This window comes from Delphinus delphis, chromosome 13, assembly GCF_949987515.2.
Source record: "Delphinus delphis chromosome 13, mDelDel1.2, whole genome shotgun sequence".
Lineage (NCBI taxonomy): Eukaryota > Metazoa > Chordata > Mammalia > Artiodactyla > Delphinidae > Delphinus > Delphinus delphis.
In genome coordinates this window covers 12,348,253-12,369,949 of record NC_082695.1, presented here as the reverse complement: position 1 = coordinate 12,369,949, position 21,697 = coordinate 12,348,253, and the positions used below count along the sequence as shown (strand labels likewise).

General features: G+C 46.7%; 1 protein-coding gene and 1 non-coding gene across 9 annotated transcripts in view; both read right to left on the bottom strand.

Moving 5' to 3' along the window:
• SPRING1 (SREBF pathway regulator in golgi 1) overlaps positions 1–21,697 on the bottom strand; it is a 336,951-nt gene that overhangs the window by 186,222 nt on the left and 129,032 nt on the right. The window lies entirely within an intron of this gene.
• On the bottom strand, positions 4,315–4,420 carry LOC132436714 (U6 spliceosomal RNA). Its single transcript, XR_009521864.1, has one exon. It is a non-coding gene; the product is annotated as a U6 spliceosomal RNA (small nuclear RNA).

Here is a 21,697-nt window from a genome sequence, read left to right as displayed (position 1 = left end):
GCCAGCTGGTGACAGATCACAGACGTGTCTGCCTGGCTTCCTACCCACCCCTCAGACCAACATCCCCTGGATAAACTTCCCATTTATCACTCTCCACCCAATGTTGCCTTGAAATCTCTACACCTCCTTATGGTATTTGGGTCCCCCAAATGCCCAGCACACTGCCTGTCTAAAACAGATGTTTTCAATCAATAAAGATGGCCTTTTCTAAGCACTGATGTATGGAATACAACTTAGAATTCCATTAACACATGCTGGGTCAGGGAAAAAAATGATTCAAGTTCATATTTTAAAAGCAAAAAATTAACAGCTGCATTGTATATTTTGGTCAAGTGCTTTGGACTTGTGGAAGGGATTTCTTCCCATAAATATAATTATTAGTCCCCATGATTATACTAATAACCAGGGGGATGGCACAGAGCTGTGCCTCCCCAGCAGGCTGGGCTGGGTAGGGCCGGGTATTCCCTCTGCTGACTTGCTTCACTAGTTGACTAACAGACCTTATTCCCCGGCCAAGCCCATCACATCCTGCCAACGCCAGCTTCCCGATGTGGAGCAGGAGCAAGAGCAAGCGCCGTGCGTGGGGTCCTGAGGGAAAAGCAGCCTGTGTTTGCTGCTGCTTTGACAGTTGAGGCTCGGAGAGGGGCTGGCAAACAATGGGAAATGAAACATTTGAGTGGTTGCAAAAAATTCCGTGGGAAATCCCCCCTGGTTGTATTTATGTGCACCAGCAGTGACAAGGGGAGCTGGGGGCTTTCGATTTCAAAGGTTCCTGAGCAGACCACAATAGTGTTCTGAGCTGGCAGTCCCCAGAAACAGCTCTTATGGGCCACAAAAGGCTAGCCTGAGTCTGTCAGGGAAGGTTTGGCCACGTGCATGGCGTTGGCCATGAGCTGCAGTGGCTTGTTGGGAGCTCATCCACAGTTGTAGAGCTCAGGCCTCTGAACCTTCTGCTCTAAGACAAATCCGTCTCAACTCTTCCTCTAGATTTTCCCTGGCCTCAAGAGCCTGGGCGGGGCGGGGCGGGGCGGGGCTGGGGGAGGTCTCCCTGGGGCTCAGCCCTACCTGCTTATACTGGTGGGGTCTCCCTGGGGCTCAGCCCTACCTGCATAATTCTAGGAGGCTTAGTCCCCTGCAGACCTCTTCCCCACCATCTAATTGAAAAAATCCAAAATTGAGGACTCACATGCATTCCCCTGGCATTTTCCCGTTAATATGGGGTCTGCTCCTGCTTTCTCCATTCCCATTTATAATGGACATTTATTTGTCTTTTGCTCCCCCCACCCCCTTTAGAGAACAAAGTGAACTGATATTAACCAACTCTTGTTTTGCTTTCCTTAGAACTAATAAATATTCAAAATACTTAACCACTCTTGCTAATGTCTTGCTACTGCTGCTGTGATAAAATACATGTGTTTATAGATCCCATTAAAGGTGAGGTTTATGGATTTTTAGAGACACTTAGTAGATGAGAAAACTGAAACTTAACGGAGGTGAAAAGCTTGCCCATTGTAGTAGTCGGGAGGTTTCAGCTGCAAAATGACAAACTCCTAACTTGAATGGACTTAAGACAGATCAAAAATGTATTGAAGTTTTTAACCGAGAAGCAAGGGCTTCTTGCTTCTCATTAACTTCAGGCATTGCAGGATCTAGGCTTTCCTTTAAGTTTTCAGGAATCTGCCTCTCCCCATCTCTTCAGCTCTGCTTTTCCCTGTTTTGCTTTCATTTTGAGATTGGCTCTCTCCACCTGTTGTACATCGTCGCAGAGTCAAGTCAAGGCTTCCTCTTGCTTGCCTCTGTAAAAGTCCGAGGGGCATGTCTGGTGGGTTCTGATAGGTTCAGCTGCCCACTGCTAAACCAATGACCAGGACAAGGGGGCTGGAATGATCTGATCGCCCAGAGCCCAGTCAAGTGTTCACTGCCGAAGCCTAGCTAACCCACAGGGGCGGAGTGAGAGTGAGTGGTTCCCCCAAAGCATATCAGGGCTCCTATCAGGAGGAATGGATGATGGGCGGGCAGAAAGCCATGGTGTCCTATACTCCCATGTCATGCTGCCAAGTGTGACATGGGCAGGCAAGCCTGCACATAGATCTGCCCTCCACCTCCTCCAGGCTGCTGGAGACTACCTCGGGGACCCCCTCACGCTCTATCTAGACCTGGAACTCCAGCCCTGCCCCTGCCCCATGAATTCATTCCAGTTGGCAGTTTTCAAAACATGCATCTTGGGCACTGCTGGAGGGAGGAAGACAGCAGGGGGAAGCAAGGAGGATGGGTGACAGAAGCTCAGCGTCTGGGACTATATAGGACCCCCGCCCCTATTCCAACCATGTGGCAACTCTTGTGTCCATTTGTATATTCAGTTCCCTTGAACAATTTTATTTTATCAGACAGCTCCTCATATTTTTACAGCTTGAAAATCAGTGATTTTTGTACAATGCTTGCCCTCTCCCTCATTCATAAATGAGGAACAATAGCCAGAAAGAGGCAGGAGCCTGACCAAGGCCAGGCGGGCAGCAGCAACAAAATGCATAGTCTGGGAAATCACACCTTGGGATTCCCATGTCCTGCCCTTCCCATGTGCAGCCTTGCGGGTGGGAAAGAGATTCGGGAAAGAGATTACCACATGCACCTCTGCGGTACTTCAATGACTGGTTAGCCAAGAATGCAGAATGGAGCAGCTTCCCAGAGGACAGCAGAAAGAGGGAAACTGTGTGTGGCTTTCTCTCTGCTCTCCAGGTACAGGCAGCCGCTGGGGACTCTCTGTAGGTAAAATCCCACCAGAATGGAGAAAAACAGCCAGATTCTGCTACTCCTGCCTCATACTGGGAGCTTACATCGCATCCCAGAAGAACTTACATGAGTAAGCCATGTGCTTCTGTTTAAGATATTTACAAACAACTTCTCTTCTTGTCCTCCCGTGTCTCCAGGCACCAGCCCTGCCACATACTTCAAACCCACCTCTCTACAACGCTGGTCACTGCTAATCATCATAGCTAACCTTCCTGAGTGCTTACAATGTTCCCAAAAGTGTATGCTAAGCGCTTGACAGGTATTGTTTCATCGAATCCTCCCAAGAACCCCATACAGTAGGTACTATTATTAGCCTCGTTTTACAGGTGAGGAGACAAAGGTGCAGAGAGATGAATTAACTTCTCCAAGGTGCTCAGCCAGCTTCCAACTCAGGCAGTCAGAGTCAAGCACGAGCTGACGGTTAGGTAGTCCGTGAGGTGCGTGATGAGTGTGGGGGTAGCCGTACCTGTACACAGACAGAAAGTTCTCCATGTCCCCTTACCTCCTCTCCTACATTCTCTTGCCTGGTGTCTCCAGCAAGCACACACAGGGGACTTCAGGAAGAGAAGGCTCCTAAGGTGCCGGCACAACACGGGTAAGTTGGGTAAGGAAAGGCGCGTGGGCTCATTACTTAGACTACCTTGCAGCCGCTTATTGAATTAGTGTGATTCTTAACATCTTCAACTTGGATCTCCTCCAGGCCAGCCAGCTGGTGCATTCAGTACGACTCAGCTCGCCTTAACTCAATTAACTAAGCCAGGCTGCGCTGAACTCAACAAGTATTTCTTAAGCACTGAGCTGGCTGCAGGGGGAAAAAAAAACAAAGGAGGGCAAGACTCAGACTCTGCCAGACTTGGCCCTTAAGGAGATGCCTTGCGCTTTTAACGCATAACACGGTGCCATATTTTCTAAGTACCACCTTCGCTCTCCCCCTGTGCTATGATTTACTTCATATTTTTCTTTAAATAAATTAATTTTTAAGGAAATTAATTTCCTTCTCTAAACTTAAATAATTGTTTAATTACTGAGGTGAAATTGACACAACATAAAAGCAACCATTTCAAACTGAACAATTCAATAGCATTTAGTACATTCGCAGTGTTGTGTAACCACTACCTCCGTCTAGTTCCAAAACATTTCCATCACTCCAACATAAGACCCCATACCCACCTCCCCTAAACCCCCTCACAACCACTAATCTGCTTCCTGTTCCTATGGATTTGCCAATTCTGGACGTTTCACATAAATTGAATCATATAAGATGTGATCTTTTGTGTCTGGCTCCTTTCACTTAGCATCATGTCTCTGAGGTTCATCCATGTTGCAGCATGTGTCAGTGCTTCATTCCTTTTTACGGCCAAATAATATTCCGTTGTCTACATCCACCACAGTTTGTCTATTGTTTCATCTATTGATAGATATTTGAGCTCTTTCTACCTTTAGGCTATTGCGAGTAGTGCTGCTAAATAAGTTTACCTCATTTGTTCATTCATTCATTTCAATATAATTGACATATAATATTGTAAAAACATGAAACACTTCACACATTTGCATGTCATCCTTTCGCAGGGGCTGTTTAATCTTTTCTGTATGTTCCAATTTTTTGGATATGTGGTGCTGCAGTGAGCACTGAATGTTTATTTTAAAAGGAAAATTTAATCACTACTATAAATAGGAAAACTGTATTTTTCTAATAGGAAATAGAATAGATATATAACTATTATAAGTAAAAATTTCACCGGTGTAGCACATAAAATCACCCGGTGTACTCTCAGATTCAGTAGTAAAAAGCCTGGACTCTGCATGTGGTTGGCCTTGACTTTGAATCCTGGTTTTGCCATCTGAACCTGGCCAATGTCCTGTCCTCCCCCAGCCCCCCTGAATATTGCACAGGTTAGCAGCACGGACCCCCACGCAGTCAAAAAATCCGAATATAACTTTACAGGTGGCCCTCATATCCATGGCTCCTCACGGAGGATTCAACCAACTACAGGTTGTGTAGTACCGTAGTATTTACTGAAAAAAATTGGTTGTGTAAGCAGACCCGCATTGTTCAAGGGTCAACAGTACTTGTAATTGCTTCCTCCTGAAGTTGTTGTGAGAATTAAAAACATGTAAGGTGCTCAGCGCTGTCAGGCACATAGTATGTGCTCAGTGTGTGAAAGCTGGTAGGTAGGATCACAGGTCATAAACAGGAACAGTAACAGTACTAGTAGCTAACAAAGCAAGTATTTGCCATGTGCCACGAACCTGTGGAGCGTCCTGCATGTGCATTATCTCACATAATCCCCACAAAGTTCAAATTATTATTACCCCCATTTTGTAGGTCAGAAAACAGGCTAAGAGAGGTGGAGCCAGTAGTTGAAGGTCATACAGCAGAGACTTGAGCTCTGGGAAGGTTAAATGACAGTATGAGAAGTAACTCCAAGTCCACTGGAATGTCAGGCTGACCCTGGGCACAAATGATTAATTGCAAAAGGGCTGCCTGGGCCTTTGAGGTCCCAGACCTGGCAACTCACTGCGGACCCAGCCTGGAGGCACCTCCCAGCTGTGTCTTTTCATTGAGTCACTCTTTCTCAGGTCTGCCAACAAGAGGCTCCTCACATCTTTTCTAGTTGACTTACCTCTCACAGTTCATGGGATTCACCTGCCCTCCCTGTACCCCATCATCCCTCAGTGTCCCTAAAATTGCCCCTTTCCTCTGCAATCTCTCCTCTTCCACGTTGCATGGAGCCCTCAAGACTGTCACGCAGCCTCTAACTAATTATCCAGCGTTGGTGCAGAAGTTAGCAGGTCTCGAGTTCACATGTATCCATTACGCCTTCATCAACAGGGATGTATCTGATTCACAGTTTCAGGCTGTGTGGAAATCCTGTCGCACCCAAGGGTGAGACTAGCATCGGCTTGTATTAATTTCCTGGGGCTGCCATCATGAATCAATACAAACTTGGTGGCTCAAAACAACAGGAATTTATTCTCCCACAGATCTGGAAGCCAGAAGTCTGAAGTCAAGGTGGCAGCAGGGCCATGCCACACTCCCTCCAAAGGCTCTAGGGGAGGATCCTTCCTCACCTCTTCCATTTTCTGGTGGTTCCTAGCGTTCCTTGGCTTGTGGCCACATCACTCCAATTTCTGCCTCTGTCTTCACATGGCCTTCTCCCTGTGTGCCTCTTTTCCATCTCTTATAAGGACACTCGTTGTTGGATTTAGGGTCCACCCTGATCTAGTATGATCATCACCTTAATTACCTCTGCAAAGACCTTATTTCCTAATAGGTTCACATTTCAAGACTCCAAGTAGACATGAATTTTGGTGGGATGCTACTCAACCCTATTCTTTATAACAGGTTATTGAACCCAATGGGTACAAACAGAAAAGGGTTGAATTTTCCTCCAAAGACAGTTATCAGCCATATTCGTACAAATCTCCCTTTCCCAGCCCTTAGTGGCAGCCTGGGCATATCCTATAGCTTTCTGGCCAGCTTCCAATATTAACAAGTCCCGTCCAGGTCTGGCCAGTATGAAACATCCAGCTTAGTCTCCCACCCTCCAACTCAGTTTTGCCCCAGGGCCTGAGAAACCCAGGGTGGGCCTGGCCACCTCTTGCCCTGCCCCTCCCCTGTGCTTCTGGCTGCCAGAGTGCACCAAACAGGGTGATTCCATGGGCAACCAAATTTGGCCAGTGCTGCATTAAACCAAGTTACCCAGATGTCTTTACTTCAGACTCAGTTGACGTGTGAATACACATCCAAAAGAAGGTAGTTTCCAACCGTATTCCGCCCAGGAAACTCTTGTTCCACAGAACACTCCGCCACCCTGGTGTTCCCCAGACCACGCTTTGGGAAATGCCACACTATATAAAATACTGCAAAATGCAAAGTACATTCACAACTATTATGTGTGCATAGCAAGAGAAGATGAGCTTTTGGGTAAATATACCAACTCTGGAGCATTTTTGTGATTTATTCAGAAAATTGGCTTCTGGATCACTGTGGACAAGACCCAACTTGGCTGGAAGACTGTAATCCCTCAGCAGAGCCACACGGACAGCTAAGCCGGCCAAATTTATTCTGAGAAAGGATAACTCTCATAGTGAAAGGCAAGAACTTTTAAGAAAAATTTATACTATAGTCTAGTCCTACAATGTATGCAATTGTGTTCTGTACATTCATTCAACAATAGGGACTCAGCAGAATAGTAATAATAACAATAATATGATAATGAGAGAAAAGATAGAACAAATACATGTAAGTGCCAGGCAAGGGTTCACCTGCCTTTCTTCTCTGGGGTCCATGCAGTAGTCTCAGCTCCAAGCACCTCTCAGCCCTTAGTATGAGTCCAGTGCTTAAATATCTGCTGTTTTCATATAACACAGCCTCTAAATTTTGGCCAGCTTCATCTGGTGCTCAACTGAGCAATCAACAACCTTCTCCAATTCCATAGAAACCCAGCTATGCTGGACTGACTGCAAGAAACCACGACAGCCTCCAATGTAATGTCTCTCCAAGGGCTTTCAAGGTTAATTTCTGATCATGGTCTGAATTCTATTAACGTAGAGCTGTACTATCCTCCCATGTGACTCCCATGTAATCGCAAAGATGAATAGAAACTGGTTTTGTCCATATTGTCAAGGTAAATATCTTCTGAAAGCCAGGACCAACCCTACAACTGGGTTCAGTAGGGGCCATCAAGGCAATAGGATTTGAAGAAAGTCAGTCACCATCACTCCATGCCCCATTTCCCATTCCCTCCCCACCCCATACTAAAAAAGCCTAGAGAAAAAAAAAAACTTTTAAAATCTGATGATGTTGGGAATTCCCTGGTGGTCCGGTGGCTAGGACTCCCCACTTCCACTGCCGAGGGCCTGGGTTCAATCACTGATCAGGGAACTAAGATCCCGCAAGCTGCGCGGCTCAGCCAAAAAAAAAAAAAAGTTAAAATCTGATGGTGTCACCTTAATGGGAAACTCTTTAATCCTCAGTAGTCTAGCAAGTTTATCAGTCTATCCACTTAGCCACCAGCTGCTAAAGGTCAGAGGGGGCAGGGATTCACAGCGGCCTGGGGAACACAGAGCCAGTTCTCACTCTCTCTCAATTGCGTCCCCTGCGTAAAATTTCCTACTGCCCACAGAATGATGTCCAAACTCAAGGACCTTCGTCTGCTGGACCTTGCCCACCTCATGAGCTGAGCACCCCAGGGCAGGGTCTGGTTCTCATTTACCTGCAGGTCTGCCCAGCACCTAGCACAGATTTTGGCAGATAAGCCAGAGCACAGGGAATAAAGAAATGTCAAACGAGTGAAAAAGTATCCTGTACAAAACACAGGTAACACATAAGCAAGTCTCGTCATGATGTCATGTAAAAATTTTTTCTTAAAAAAAAAAAAACTTAACTAGAGAGCAATTTAAATCTTTACCAAATTTCTCAGGGAACACCCAAAAAATCCTATTTATAATGTAAAGCAAAACTTCAGAACTTTTGTACTTCTCTTCCACAGCACCTGGCCCCCACATCTCTCTCAAATTCTCCCCAACTCTCTTTCAGATCTAACTTTTCTCATTTCCCCTCCCATCTCCCTTTCCAAATACAGCTCCCACTCTTTTCCAGAAGTATAGGGTAGCTGGCTAAAAGCATGAGCTCTGGGGCTCACCTTGCCAGGTACAAACTCAGTTCTGTCACTCTAATTTGAGCAGGAACCTGGCATGTTAAGTGCCCCATAAATGCAACTTGTTATTTAAATCCTATTGGCTTCTCCATTCTTCTTTTTTTTTTTTTTTTTTAACTTGGCCCGCTTTTCCATTAATGCAGTAAGAAATGTGTATGAGTTTCCTAGGGCTGCCAAAACAAATCACCATAAACTTCATGGCTTAAAACAATAAGAATTTATTCTCTCACAGTTCTGGAGGCCAGAAGTCCAGAATCAAGGTGGCAGTAAGGCTGTGCTCCCTCCAGAGGCTCCAGGGAAGATTTTTGCTCCTTGCCTCTTCCAGTTCCTGGTGGCTGTTAGCATTCCTGTGCTTGTGGCCACCAACTCCACTTCCTACCTCTGTCTTCATGTGGCCTTTGCCTGTGGGTCTGTCCTCTGTGTGTCTCGTGAGAACATTTGTCATCGGATTTAGGGCCAACCCAGATAAATCCGGGATTATCTCATTTCAAGATCCTTAATTTAATTACATATGCAAAGACACTTTTTCTAAATAAAGTCACATTCACAGGTTCTGGGGGGTCAGGATATGGACATACCTTTTGTGGGGGGCCAGCATTCACCCACTACAAAATGACACTGGGTCCTTCCTTTTGTGGGTGGTGGACGGGGACAAGGCTGCACACTCCTGTAATTTTTTTCTTTTTTTTCTTAACTTTTAAATTCTTGTAACGATGAATATATCAAGTCAGCAGCCAGCATCAGGTACTTGGCAATGTGGAAGGAAAGAGGCAGATGGCAGAAAGGCACCGTCAACTTTTCCTTTTCACTGACGTTCATCAACTCTTTCATCGATGCAAGTTTGCAGCCATTGCACACCTAATTGCAAGAGCTGCTGCATCTTGCAATTAGGTGTGCAATGCAGGGGGTGAATTGGGCGCAAGAAACAGTGAGTTTCAGCCACATGGTCAGACCCTCAAGCAGACACATCCTGCCGAAGGCCTAGGGACAGAGCATCTCGGCTTTCCCACAGGGGGTGGTGAGCTGCATGGGTTGCTGGCCGCAGTGGGTAGGAGGAGGTGCGGTTCAGGTTAGTTATTTATTGATATTCTGTGTTAAGATTCCTTCCTCGGCTGCACTGAAGGGATCTAGGAGGCAGTGACTTCACGCGACTCAAACTGCAATCAGACAGCCTCTTGGCTCAATGTGTTTATCTACCCAGAACTATTTTTGGTGTGTGTTCATAGACAGCACACACTAAAGTATTTGGGATTTGAGATGCAAGCGTTAAAGAAGATTAAAGTTAGCTGCTAATGAGCATGCCCAGAATAGATATACTCTGTGTGTGTTTGTGTGTGTGCGTGCTCCATGTGTGTGCTCTGTTGTGTGTCTGCAAAGCAGATGTCTACAAGCCTGCCCTTAAGTGGCCTCACCAATGTCCCAGATAAGCTAAGGTGTCCATGGATGGAAGATGGAAATGGATGAAAACTGGACTGTCTCAAAATACTGCCTTACCAGACACCCCAATCCCCTCAACTCTGTTCTGCCTGTCCTTCAAAGCCTAGCCCATTCCACCTTATCAAAGAGCCTCGCTTGACCACTCTGAACTCCCAGACCACAGATAACAAATAGGTTTCATCTCTAGTACCAACCTGGATCAAACAGGCAGGGAACACCCAGAGCAGCATGTTCAGTGGGATGCTGAGAACATTCAGACCACACCATAGCTTAAAGCTTCTAAAGGTCCCTGCTGTCTAGCCCAGGGTCTAGATGGAGCAGGCACTTAATCCATACTTGTTCAGTAATTAATTTTCATTGTTTGGACTCTGCAGTTAGGTCAGAAGAAAGGTCTCTCTCTGAAGCACCATTCCCTAAGGACTTCTGAGAGTAAACTTGGATGCCCACTAAAGGGTTGAGTGCCCGGGTCTTCTCAGCCCTTCCCTCCATTCTGCACATCTCGTCGACCAAATCCTACGTGTGTACTGTGTGTACTGGGGAGTCCCCCTCTAAGAGGCTGGCCCTGTAATTGTTTAGCGAGATAATAACATCAGGCTCATCCATCAAGCCTGCCCCTAACAGTCTGGTTTTCCTAATGGAATGTAGTGTCCTTAAGAAGAACAGAAGCACCATAATGTGAGGTTTTATGCAGGCTGGTTTCTAGCTGTGAGCTATGGACCTGAAATGATAGTTAAATCGATGAAGAGGCACTAAGCTATTGCCTCTGAATCTGGGTGTCCGTAAAACCCAAGTATTGACAGCCCTGAGTGGATGTGTTGCAGGCTGGCTCTTCCAGCCTTGATTGGGGCTCCCTTTCTCTCTCTCTGGACAGGAGCAGCCCAAGAGAAATGGAAATATGACGGCTCCCTGATAGTTTTCACAGTCTGCACGACAGACCACCCCAAGAACAAGACTCCAGGTCAAGTGCTCTTCTCCATTCTGTGGATCTAGTGGGGAGAAATTAGCTCTCAGTGGTATTCCCACTTATGGAGAGAAGCAATTCCTCCCTGGTCTGGCTGTAAGGGGTCTGGCAATGGACCGAGAGGCAGGAAGCCTGTCTTCTTCCCCAACGTCTTTCCCCGTCTCGTGGTGTGACCTTAGCAGGTAACTTAACCTCTCAACTCCTTCGCTGCCTCATCTGTAATGATCCACCTTTATCACTTCATAGTCCTGCTCTAGGATAAATGAGACAAGCCTCTAAAAGCCATATTTTAGTCCCCAAGAAAGACCAGAACCAGGTAAATGCTAAGGGTAGCCATTTCCTTTGCTTTTGCTGTGTGCGTTACTAACCTGTGGGATTTTTAAAATAATGGCGAAAATGAATGGATTTATGCAATTGTTTTCTCCTAGGTGCCTTGAGGCATTTATGGAGTACTGTTTCATTGCTCACCTCTTTTATGGAGTGGATATTGTTAAGCCCATTTCTTAGTCAGCAAACTAATAAGGGAGCTGGCTTTGAAGTGAGCCATGTGGACGGAAGTAATTCCTACTCCTAATCTACTGTGGGGCTCTTCCCTGCCGATGCACAAGTCCCTAGGGGACACTCAGGGATACTGGCTCAGCCAATTGTTGAGCCACGTCTCAGGCATTTTCCCACCCTCCCTCCACTCCAGCTATGCTGACCTGCTTTTACTTCTTTACAAGCACCAAATGCTTTCCAATCTCAAACTATGCACACCTGTTCTCTGTGTGGGAGGCCCTTCCTGCCCATGTTTCCTCTGGCCAATCCCTACCCATCCTTCAGGCATCAGCTTCAATGTCACCTTTGCAGTGAAGTCTTCCATGACCCCCAGGCTTTGCCAAGTCCCCCCATTCTCTGCTCTCACAGGCACTATATTTGTCCTTTACAGAGCTTATCACACCTGTATCTAAGTAATTGTTAGTTTAATGTCTGTCTTCCCCACTAATGATGAGTTCCATGAGGGCAAAGAACTGTTTGTCTTGTTCGTTACTGTGAATCCAGAACTGAGCAGGCACCCAGTAAAAATCTGTGGTATGAGAGGATGGATGGATGATGGATAGACGGATGGATGAAGGGAGGGAGGGAGGGAGGGATGGATGAATAATAGATAAATAGGTGGATGAATGGATGACAGACAGATGTATAGATAATGGATGGATGGATGGATGGAGAAATAGATGGATGGATGGATAGATGGAGAAATAAATGGATGGATGGATAGATGGAGAAATAAATGGATGGATGGATAGATGGATGGATTAACAGACAGATGATGGATGGATGTACAGGTAGTGGATGGATGGATGAATGGATGGATATAGTCTGTTTGTAAATGAGAGTGATCCAAATTACCAGTATTCACCATCAAGAGAAAGTTCTAGTTCCAAATGTTCAGAGAAGCTTATGAATGCAGACCTAGGCTGTATGTCAGCAGGGTCACGCTCCCACTGACACTCTGGGTAGAATCCTTCTTTGCCTCGTCCTAGTTTCTGACGATGGCTGCCAATCCTTGGTGCTCCCTGGCTTGCAGCTACATTACTTGAATTCCTGCCTTTGTCTTCTCACATCGTTTTCCCTCTTCTTATAAGGACACCAGTCATACTGGATTAAAGGTCCAGCCTACTGCAATATGACTTCATCTTAGCTAATTACACCTGCGGCAACCTTGTTTCCAAACAAGGTCACATCCTGAGGTACTCTTGGTTAGGATTTCAAACGTACCTTTGTGGGGGGTACTCAGTTCAACCCATAACAATATATGAAACAGCAGTGCCTCTCCCAGGTGTGTATCCTAGAGACACCCCTGCCTAGGATGACAAGGAGACACGCCTGAGGATGTTGGTGGAGGCCAGGTTTGTCAAAGCAAGGAGTCAGAGGTGACCTACCTGTCCATGACAGGCTAAATAGATAAACCACATCCGATAAATGCAGATCATGGAATAATACGCATCAGGCAGAAATAATACACTGGATTTGCATATATCACCATGGATAGATCTTAAAAACATAGCGTGAGATGAAAAAAGTAGGAACTAGACTGAGATTTATGATACAACCCCAGTGACATAAATTTAAAACATACACGCCCAAAGAACAACATTATGCATGCTTCATAAGCACTGGAAAGTGGGTTGGAAAGTTTATGTTGTGCACACTGGAGTCGCTGCCCGCGGGAAGCAGGGACAGTGGCAGCCCTAGATGAAGGCAGGCACGAGACGGGTCTGGGATGGACAAGCGCTGGGCCTGTGGCCTAAACCGGGACGTGTGAATCTATGCATGTGTGCATCGGGGTCCACACTTTACAAAGGGAAGAACTCCTGTAAGGGATAGATAGTGATAATTGTGCTGAGGACCTGGGGGGAGTCCAGGGTCTTGCAAGGACACACAGCAGGGATACTTGATGTGCTCTGGAGCAGCAGGGAAGACTCTGGAGAAAACAGCGCTTACGCTAAGACCTGGAGAAGGACCAGAGTTGGGCTGGGTGGGGAAGAGCAGGACAGAAAGTGCCAGGCAGAAGGACCACATGTGTATGAGCCCAGGAAGGCCCAGGCTGGCCTGGGTGCGTCAGCCTGGGAGAAGGGCACAGTCCTGGCGCCATCGCTCTGCCCTCCCCACCACCCCTAAGGAAGGACAGTGGACAGAGCTAGTTGTGGGTGTGTCACCCGCTCAGATGCCCATGGGGACCAGGTGGCAGAAATGAGTAAATGACGCAGGCGCATATGAAACACTTCCACAGAGAATTGCGGGTCTTCCTCTACTTCAAAACAACAGGGCTCTCCAAGTCTCTTTTTCCTCACTTTTGATGGAGACATGGGTGCCGGTTTCTTCTTTAAGAAAAAGAGCGGTGGAGTGTGATGAGAAGCAGCAGCTGACTCAGAGTTGGGGGAACGCTAAGGCGGGCTGGGGCCTGTGGAGGACCCAGAAGGGACACCCCCGCTGAAGGGGCAGCTGCCACTGAGCTTCAGACAATGCCTGCCTTCTCCCGAATGCAGTCCCAGTGTTGACAGCTCTTTCCTTTCTCAAGAGAAGCTGTTGCTCTGGATTTTCATGTGAAATCTTTTCCTTTTACCTGCTACTATCTAATCTGACCATAATGAAGTACCACATCACACCAACTAGGATGCTATCATAAAAGAAATAAAATGGGAAGTAACAAGTGTTGGGGAGGATGTGGAGAAATTGGAACACTCATACTTTGGTGGTGGGAATAAAAAGTGGCCCAGACACTGTGGAAAACAAAGTGGTGGTTTCTCAAAAAGTTAAACATAGAATTACCATGTGACCCAGCAATTCCACTCCTCATTATGTGCCCAAAACAACTGGAAGCAGGTGCTCAAACTAGCTCATCTACAAGCATGTTCATAGCAGCATTATTCACAAATAGCCAAAAGGTAGAAACAACCCAAAGTCCATGAAGGGCTAAGTGCATAAACAAAATGTGGTCTATCCGTACAATGGAATATTATTTGGCCATAAAAAGGAATGAAGTACTGACAGAGGCTACAACATGGATGAACCTCAAGAACATGATGCTAAAGGAAAGAAGCCAGATACAAATGGTCACATAGTATATGATTCCATTTATATATAGTGTCCAACATAGGCAAAACTACAGAGACAGAAAGCAGATTACTGGTTGCCAGGGGCTGGGGGGAGAGGGGAATGGGGACGAATGAATAATGGGTATGGGACTTCCTTTTGGGTGATGAAAGTTTTTTAGAACTAAATCAAGGAGGCAGCTGCACAAGACTGTGACTGTACTGAATACCACCGAATTGTTCACTTTAAAATGGATAATTTCATATTATGTAAATTGCCCCTCAATTAAAAATACTAGAAAATATGTATTTCAAATATTTAAGAGAAAATATATAGGCCAAAAAATAAACAAGCCCACAGACTGAATCTCAGGTCTGTGGTGCCCAGGTGTAAGTCTGGTGCACTTAATAAGTCCCGACAGACGATCTCGTGAAGAGCTGGGAGTTAGGATCCCTGTTTTAACTGGGAGGAAACTGAGGCTCCAAGAGATAAAGGGACTGGATGAGGGTCAAGGGCAGGAGCTGGGGCTGGGGGCCAGAGTGTGGTCTCCAAGCAAACTGGTCCCATGTTCCGTGTGCTGGGGCTGAGGGCTGGGAAAAGCACACGAGGGGTGACAGCTACTGAAGAAGGTGGTGGTGAGAGGCCCTGTCAGAGCTGCAAATTCAGACAAGAACCACGCGTGTTGAGACTCCCTTGGAACTGTCACCTCCTCCCCACAAGGCTGGGTGCTCTCGTTCCGAATTTAAGGCAGTTCAGAAGACCCATGCTGAACACTTACTGTGCACAAGGTTTGCGCTACGTGTGAAAATCGTACAAGTACCAAGTCTGACGCCTAAGGGTTCGCTCTGTGCAAAGCCCATTCTACACAAGGGCCTCTCAGATGCTCGCAGCAACTCTATGAGGCAGAAGCAGGACTGGCACACCCTGCAAGCGTTGACTTACACCAATTCAGCCATGCACCGCTGGCCAAAAGAAAGAGGGAGAAATGCTCATTGAAAGGGTGTGGACAATGCCCCGTCTTGTTCGCATGTGGACTTGCCACCCAGGAAGCATGGAAATGGAATATATGGACCTGCTCATCTGCAGTCTCCAATCCTGGGAGCCTTTCCTGTGATGAACAGCTGTCTGCGCTAAGTGTGATTCTAGAACAAGGTTTCTCAACCCTTCAGGGGGAGGGCAGTCTATCAGATTTTCAGGTTTTTTTTTTTTTTCCCCTGTACGCGGGCCTCTCACTGTTGTGGCCTCTCCCACTGCAGAGCACAGGCTCCAGACGTGCAGGCTCAGCGGCCATGGCTCACGGGCCCAGCCGCTCCGCGGCATGTGGGATCTTCCTGGACCGCGGCACAAACCCATGTCCCCGGCATCGGCAGGCGGACCCTCAACGACTGCGCCACCAGGGAAGCCCTCAGGTATGTTTTTGCCTTCACTCTGGCTTTAGAATCTAGTACCCATACACACTGCAACTCACAAGTAATAGTATCCCATTCCACAGGTGAGAAGACAGAGGATCACAGGGAATAAGTTACTTGCCCAAGGTCTCTGAGCTAGTAAATGATGAAGAAGATTTGAGCTCAATCTGTTTTACCCTAAAACTCCTTCCTTTTTTCTACACTATACTGCCTCCCTATCTGCAAGAGAGGCCCAAAGGAAATCAGCATGCCAGAACATAGAGACTCTTCAGAGACTCTCACGCCTGGAGGTGGCAGTGAGCAGTCATCTGCATACCTCTTGGTTCTGGATGAGGCCACAAGTAAATTCAAATACAAAAAGATATGTACTGAGCTGTGTAATACTTAGGATTCGTCAGATTGCAAGAGATAGAACCTAACTCAGACTGGCTTAAATCAAAAAAGGAAGGTATTGACTCATATAACTGGAAAGATCATGGGATGACGGCTTCAGGCATGGCTGAATCAAGGGCCTCAAATGGTCAGAACACAGTCTGCTTGTCGGTTTGTTTGCGTTCTTCTGTGTTGGCTTTATTCTCAGGGAGATTCTTCCTTCCTTTACATAAAGAGATCAACCACCATCACCATGTTTAAAATTTGACCCCTTAGAAACCCAGCAGAAAGATTTTCTCCATCCCAATAATTCCACCAACATCCCTGAAGTTGGCTCTGATGATCTCAGCTTGGGTCCCGTGAACATCCAGGAACTAATCACTATGGCCAGGGGTGTGTGAGATTCTCCATGATCAGTCCTGGGCCACGAACTCACCTGCAGAGTTTGAGGGTAAGGTGAGCCCGAAATCTTTACAGAAAAGAGTCGGATGCTGTGGCCAGAAGCCAAGGGATCAGGCTTAGGCAGGTGAAGCGGACGGACTTGGTGCCATCCTGGAACACCAAGAACTGGGCTGGGCATGTTCAATACATGATGTCATGTCACGACAACCCTGTATCATTACTGCTGTTTCACGAGGCTCAGAGAAGCTCAACATCGTGGCCAACGCCTCACTTCCAGGTGAGGAGACAGCGCTCCCTGCCCAGAAGCATTCTGCTCTTAGGTAGTGGAGCTAGGACTTGAACCCAGATCTGTCTGACTCGAAGTCCACAGTTTGCTCCTGTCCCAGAGGATCCCCTCCAAGCTGAAGCCCCATGAAACCTCTTCAGCGCTTCGTTCCAGTCTCTTAACTTGCAAATCCAGTCAGCGAGTTCTTTATTTCCACAAATGGTGCTATTAAACTAATGGCTCTGGGAACTACAGGCTGGCCTCTGAGCAGTCAAGCCTTCCCCACGTTCTGCCTTGCAAAGAAATACATTAGGAAGTCCAGTAGCCGAGGCCCAGGTGGAAACATTTACCGGCCGCCATTTTGTTTCAGGATGGCAAAAGGCACCTCAAACCCTGAACTTGAGCTCCTTGTACAGCCTCTAGTTGAGAGCTAAAGGCGGCGGGGGCCAGTCACCTCCTTGTAAAGGGCGGTGGCAGACCTCATCAGGCAAAAAAGCTGAGAAGCCAGGGTTGAAATAGAGGCCTCTTTCTGTTTAGTCAATAAGCAGCTGTGAAGGATGCGTAGGACGGAGCTAAATTTATTTGTTCCTTTCTTTCTCGGAACAGCAGCAACGAGGCTCAGAATGCAGCTGTCTCGCTCTCCCGTGAGCCTTCTGCAGGCACCAGCATGCACAGACGTTGGCTCTCCAGGACGCAAATTTTTTTTTTCCTGTTGGTTCCCTTCCTGCTGCAGGCAGGACTTCCAGGGCCTCTCTCCAGGGGGTAAAACTTTGGAGCTGCCTCCCAGGCCCAGGGTGAAATCATTACCTTTTAAACAGAGAAGGGCTGCTGAATGTAGATACCCTGGCCCTTGTGGCCACACCCTGGAAAACCACAGAAGTCCCGCCAGCCTCTGCTTTCACTGCTCAGACCTGTGGGAAACTTGTAAGACACAGCCGTGTGGGGAGGGGGTGTGGGCATCTTGGGAGGGGCCTCCCACATACAAAGCCAGGCTGCTTTGCCAGAGTCCTTTCTGGAATCCATCTGCCTTCGGAAAGCCTAGCTGAGGGCCACCTTCAGCCAGGCCTTGAGCACACTGGTGGAAGCGGGAGTTTTTTAAGAAGTGCTTTGTTGAGACTTTCGAAAGGTCCCCGCGGGTGGGGAAGTGAAAGGAGGAGGGGACATGGGGGAAGAAACTGCTCCTTTATTTCTAGCCTTGCTTGAACGGCTTCTTGACGGTTACTGCTACGGTTCTGCTGAGTCAGAAGCATCCCCAGCTGCTCGCCGGAAACACAGCTGTTAGGTGAAAATAACCACAGAGCCCAGCACTGAGCATCGTGCACCTTCCAGAAAAGAGGGCAGAAAACCTCAAAACAGAAAAGTACAAAACAATAAAAGAGGCACTGTCAAAAACCCACCACGGCTCGCTCACTCAGCCAAACCTGTGGCTCTCTCCACATCGGTCACAGCTCAGAGACAGAACAAAGTTTGGCAGCTTTACCACAGTAGTAGGTTAAGTAGTGCCCCCTTCCCCCCAAAAGGGAGATGTCTGTATCCTAACCACTGGAACCTGTGTATGTGACCTTACTTGGAAAAGGAGTCTTTTCAGATGTAACAAACTTAAGGATCTCAAGGTGAGGTCATCCTGGATTACCTGGGTGGGCCCTACATTCAATGACAGGTATCCTTAGAAGAGTGAGGCAAAGGGAGATTAGACACTCAGAAGAGCACAGACACACAGACACACAGAGGGGAAGGCCAGGGGAAGACGGGGGAACATTGGACTTTATGCACCTCCAAGCCAAGGAACACCAAGGATGTGGTATGGCAGCCACAGGAAACTAACAAACCACCATGGCTTCCATTTGCCAGGTCTTCTCCCCACCACCCCTTTCCCCTTGTCCAGACGAAAACATTCAGAGTATCTTGGTTGCAAGGTGTCTTACATAAACATTGAGGTTCCCTTTCCTGTGGGCTTAGTAATTATCAGGAAGTAGGATGGTGCCTCAAGGACTCCAGGGTCTAGGGAGGAGCTGGGATCCCTAGGTCTAGGTAAGACTCTGCCACAGACAGAGACGCAGGTGTGTGACCTCATTAACCAGCCACCATTCACTGATGTAGCAGAGCATGGTGCGTTAAAAAACAGGCTCTGGGGCTTCCGTGGTGGCGCAGTGGTTGGGGGTCCACCTGCTGATGCAGGGGACACGGGTTCGTGCCCCGGTCCGGGAGGATCCCGCATGCCGCGGAGCGGCTAGGCCGTGAGCCATGGCCGCTGGGCCTGTGCGTCCGGAGCCTGTGCTCCGCAACGGGAGAGGCCACAACAGTGAGAGGCCCATGTACCGCAAAAAACAAAAAAAACAGGCTCTGGGTTTGAATACTGGTTCTGCCATTTACTAGCTGTGTTGCCTGGGGTAAGCTACTTAACTTCTCTGGGCCTCAGTTTCCTCACTGATACAATGGGGACATGACCCATTATACATTGGGGATCCATCTGTACAATGGAGAGATGAGCTGAAAACCATCCTGCTATTAAACATATAGAGAGATGTTGAAAAGAATAATTACTGCTAATGCATAACAAAGTTTCTAAGGAAATTGGGGTAATTCCCAGGGGCCAAAAATAAAGACGGAAAGAAAGCCCAAAGTTGATAGTGCAGTACCTGAAGTGACTGGGGACAGGAGGCACCACCTTGGGTCACACAAGGCTGGGAGCTGGAACCAGAAAACCATCATAAAGCTGGGTCCTTCATGAGCTTCCATCCTGATACAGTTGTAAGGATTAAGTGAGTTGGTACATGCAAAGTTGTACTTGGATGAGGCTGTACTCGACAGCTCTTATTGTTTAGTGCTTTACACAATGTAGTAACTGACTATTTTTTTTGGCAGTTCAACATCTATGGCACCAATTTACCTTTGGGAGAGCATCTCTCTTCCACCCCCCTGGAAGGAGGATATACAACTCAGACCTGGCCGATCAGAGTCAGGAATTACTCAGGGATGGGTGTGTGATCCTAAGTGGGTTAATCAGACTGAATAATGGTTGAAATATGGGGAAAGAGAAATTCACTTTCTCTTGGATCTGCATCTGTGTGGGATATGAGCCTGGAGCTGCTGGATGCTATCTCTGTCACTATCTGGGTACAGCCTGCCTGAGGATGAGGCCAAAACCAAGGAAAGCAAAGATGAGAGATAGAGAGATTCCCAATGACATTGTCTGAGTTCCTGGATCCAGCAGAGCCTGAAACCATCAGTACCTCCAAACTTCTGCCCTCCTTCCATACTGAGACTCCAATTACATGTAGGGTCAGCCATCTAATATTGTTTCAGAGTCTCTGATGCTGTGGTCATTTTTTTCCTAGTCTTTTTTCTCCCTGGGCTACAGTTTGAATAACTTCTATTATTGTGTCAACATGTGTACTAATTTTTTCTTATGCAACTTTTAATGTGCTGTTGTTTAATATGCTAAGAATATGTTGAATATGCTGTTTAATATGTAAACCTATCCAGTGAATTTTACATTTTAGATATTGTATATTTCCTTTCTAGAAGTTTCATTTGGTTCTTTAAAATTTTTTTCTTCCACTTCTCATTATGTTCATGTTTTCCTTTAAATCTTTGAACATATTTCTAATAGCTGTTTTAAAGTCCTTGTCTGTTAATTACACCATCTTTATCATTTTGAATCTGTTTATAGTGACTGATATTTCTCTTGGTAATGGTTCACATTTCTATGCTTCTTCTTTACATGTCTAGTAATTTTTTATTAGATGCTAGATATTATTAATGTTATGAATTGAATGTCTAGATTTTGTTGTTGATTTTGGAGGGAAGTTAAGTTATTTACTGGTCAGCTTGATTTTTTGAGGCTTTTTGAAAAGCTTTGTTGGGGTGGATCTAGAGAAGCCTTTCTTCTAAGGCTAGTTTAGCCCTACTACTAAGGTCTGACCTCACTGTGGTCTCTAATGAATGCACTGGATGTTCAATAGGTTATTCCCATACTGACTTGCTGAATTTGAACGTCCCCCAATCCCATAAGAGCTCTGGGAATTATTCAGTGTATACTTCCACAGTAGTTGTTCTTTGCCAACTTTGTAGCATTTTATCCAAAGCCTGAGCAACTTAGTATTCAGCCAATGACTCAAAGGGCTCCTTATACAGATTTCTGGCACTGTTTATCTATGTAGTACCATCTTCTCTGGAACTTTGCCTCACAAATTCCAGCCTCATCAACCTCTGCATATGATCATCTATGTCTCCTCAACTCAAAGAGGTCACTATGCTCTGCTTAGAATCATCCTTCCTGTGCTGCAATCTAAAAAGTACTTCCAGGCAGAAAGGTGATCACAGGCCCACTCATTTGCGTCCTTTCTTTCAGGCTCACAGTTCTGCACAGCCTGTTGCCCAATGTCTGAAACCAGTTGTTTCATATATTTTGTCCAGTTTTCTAGTTGTGTACAGCTGGAAAACAAGTCTGGTGCCAGTTACTTCATTATGGCCAGAGGCAGAAGCTTACTCTAACTAACTTGAGAGAAAAAAAAGTATGCATTGGAAGGGCCTAGGGAGATTCACAGAATAGATGTAATAGCCAAAGAACAGTCCTTAGAAGGCCACAGAAGCTCTGGAGACCCAGGGGAACTAAGAGTCAGTCTCTTCTGGGCACAGATGCCTGGATGAATGAGCTCCGACCCTGTGGAGTCCTTCTAGACTCAAATTTCTGGGAGAATATATCTGGACAAGACACAGTCATGGGCTTGTGTCTTGGCCAGAGGAGAGTAAGGCACTCTGATTAATGACACTACCAGGACGACATCCAGGACTTCTCTGGTGGCGCAGTGGTTGA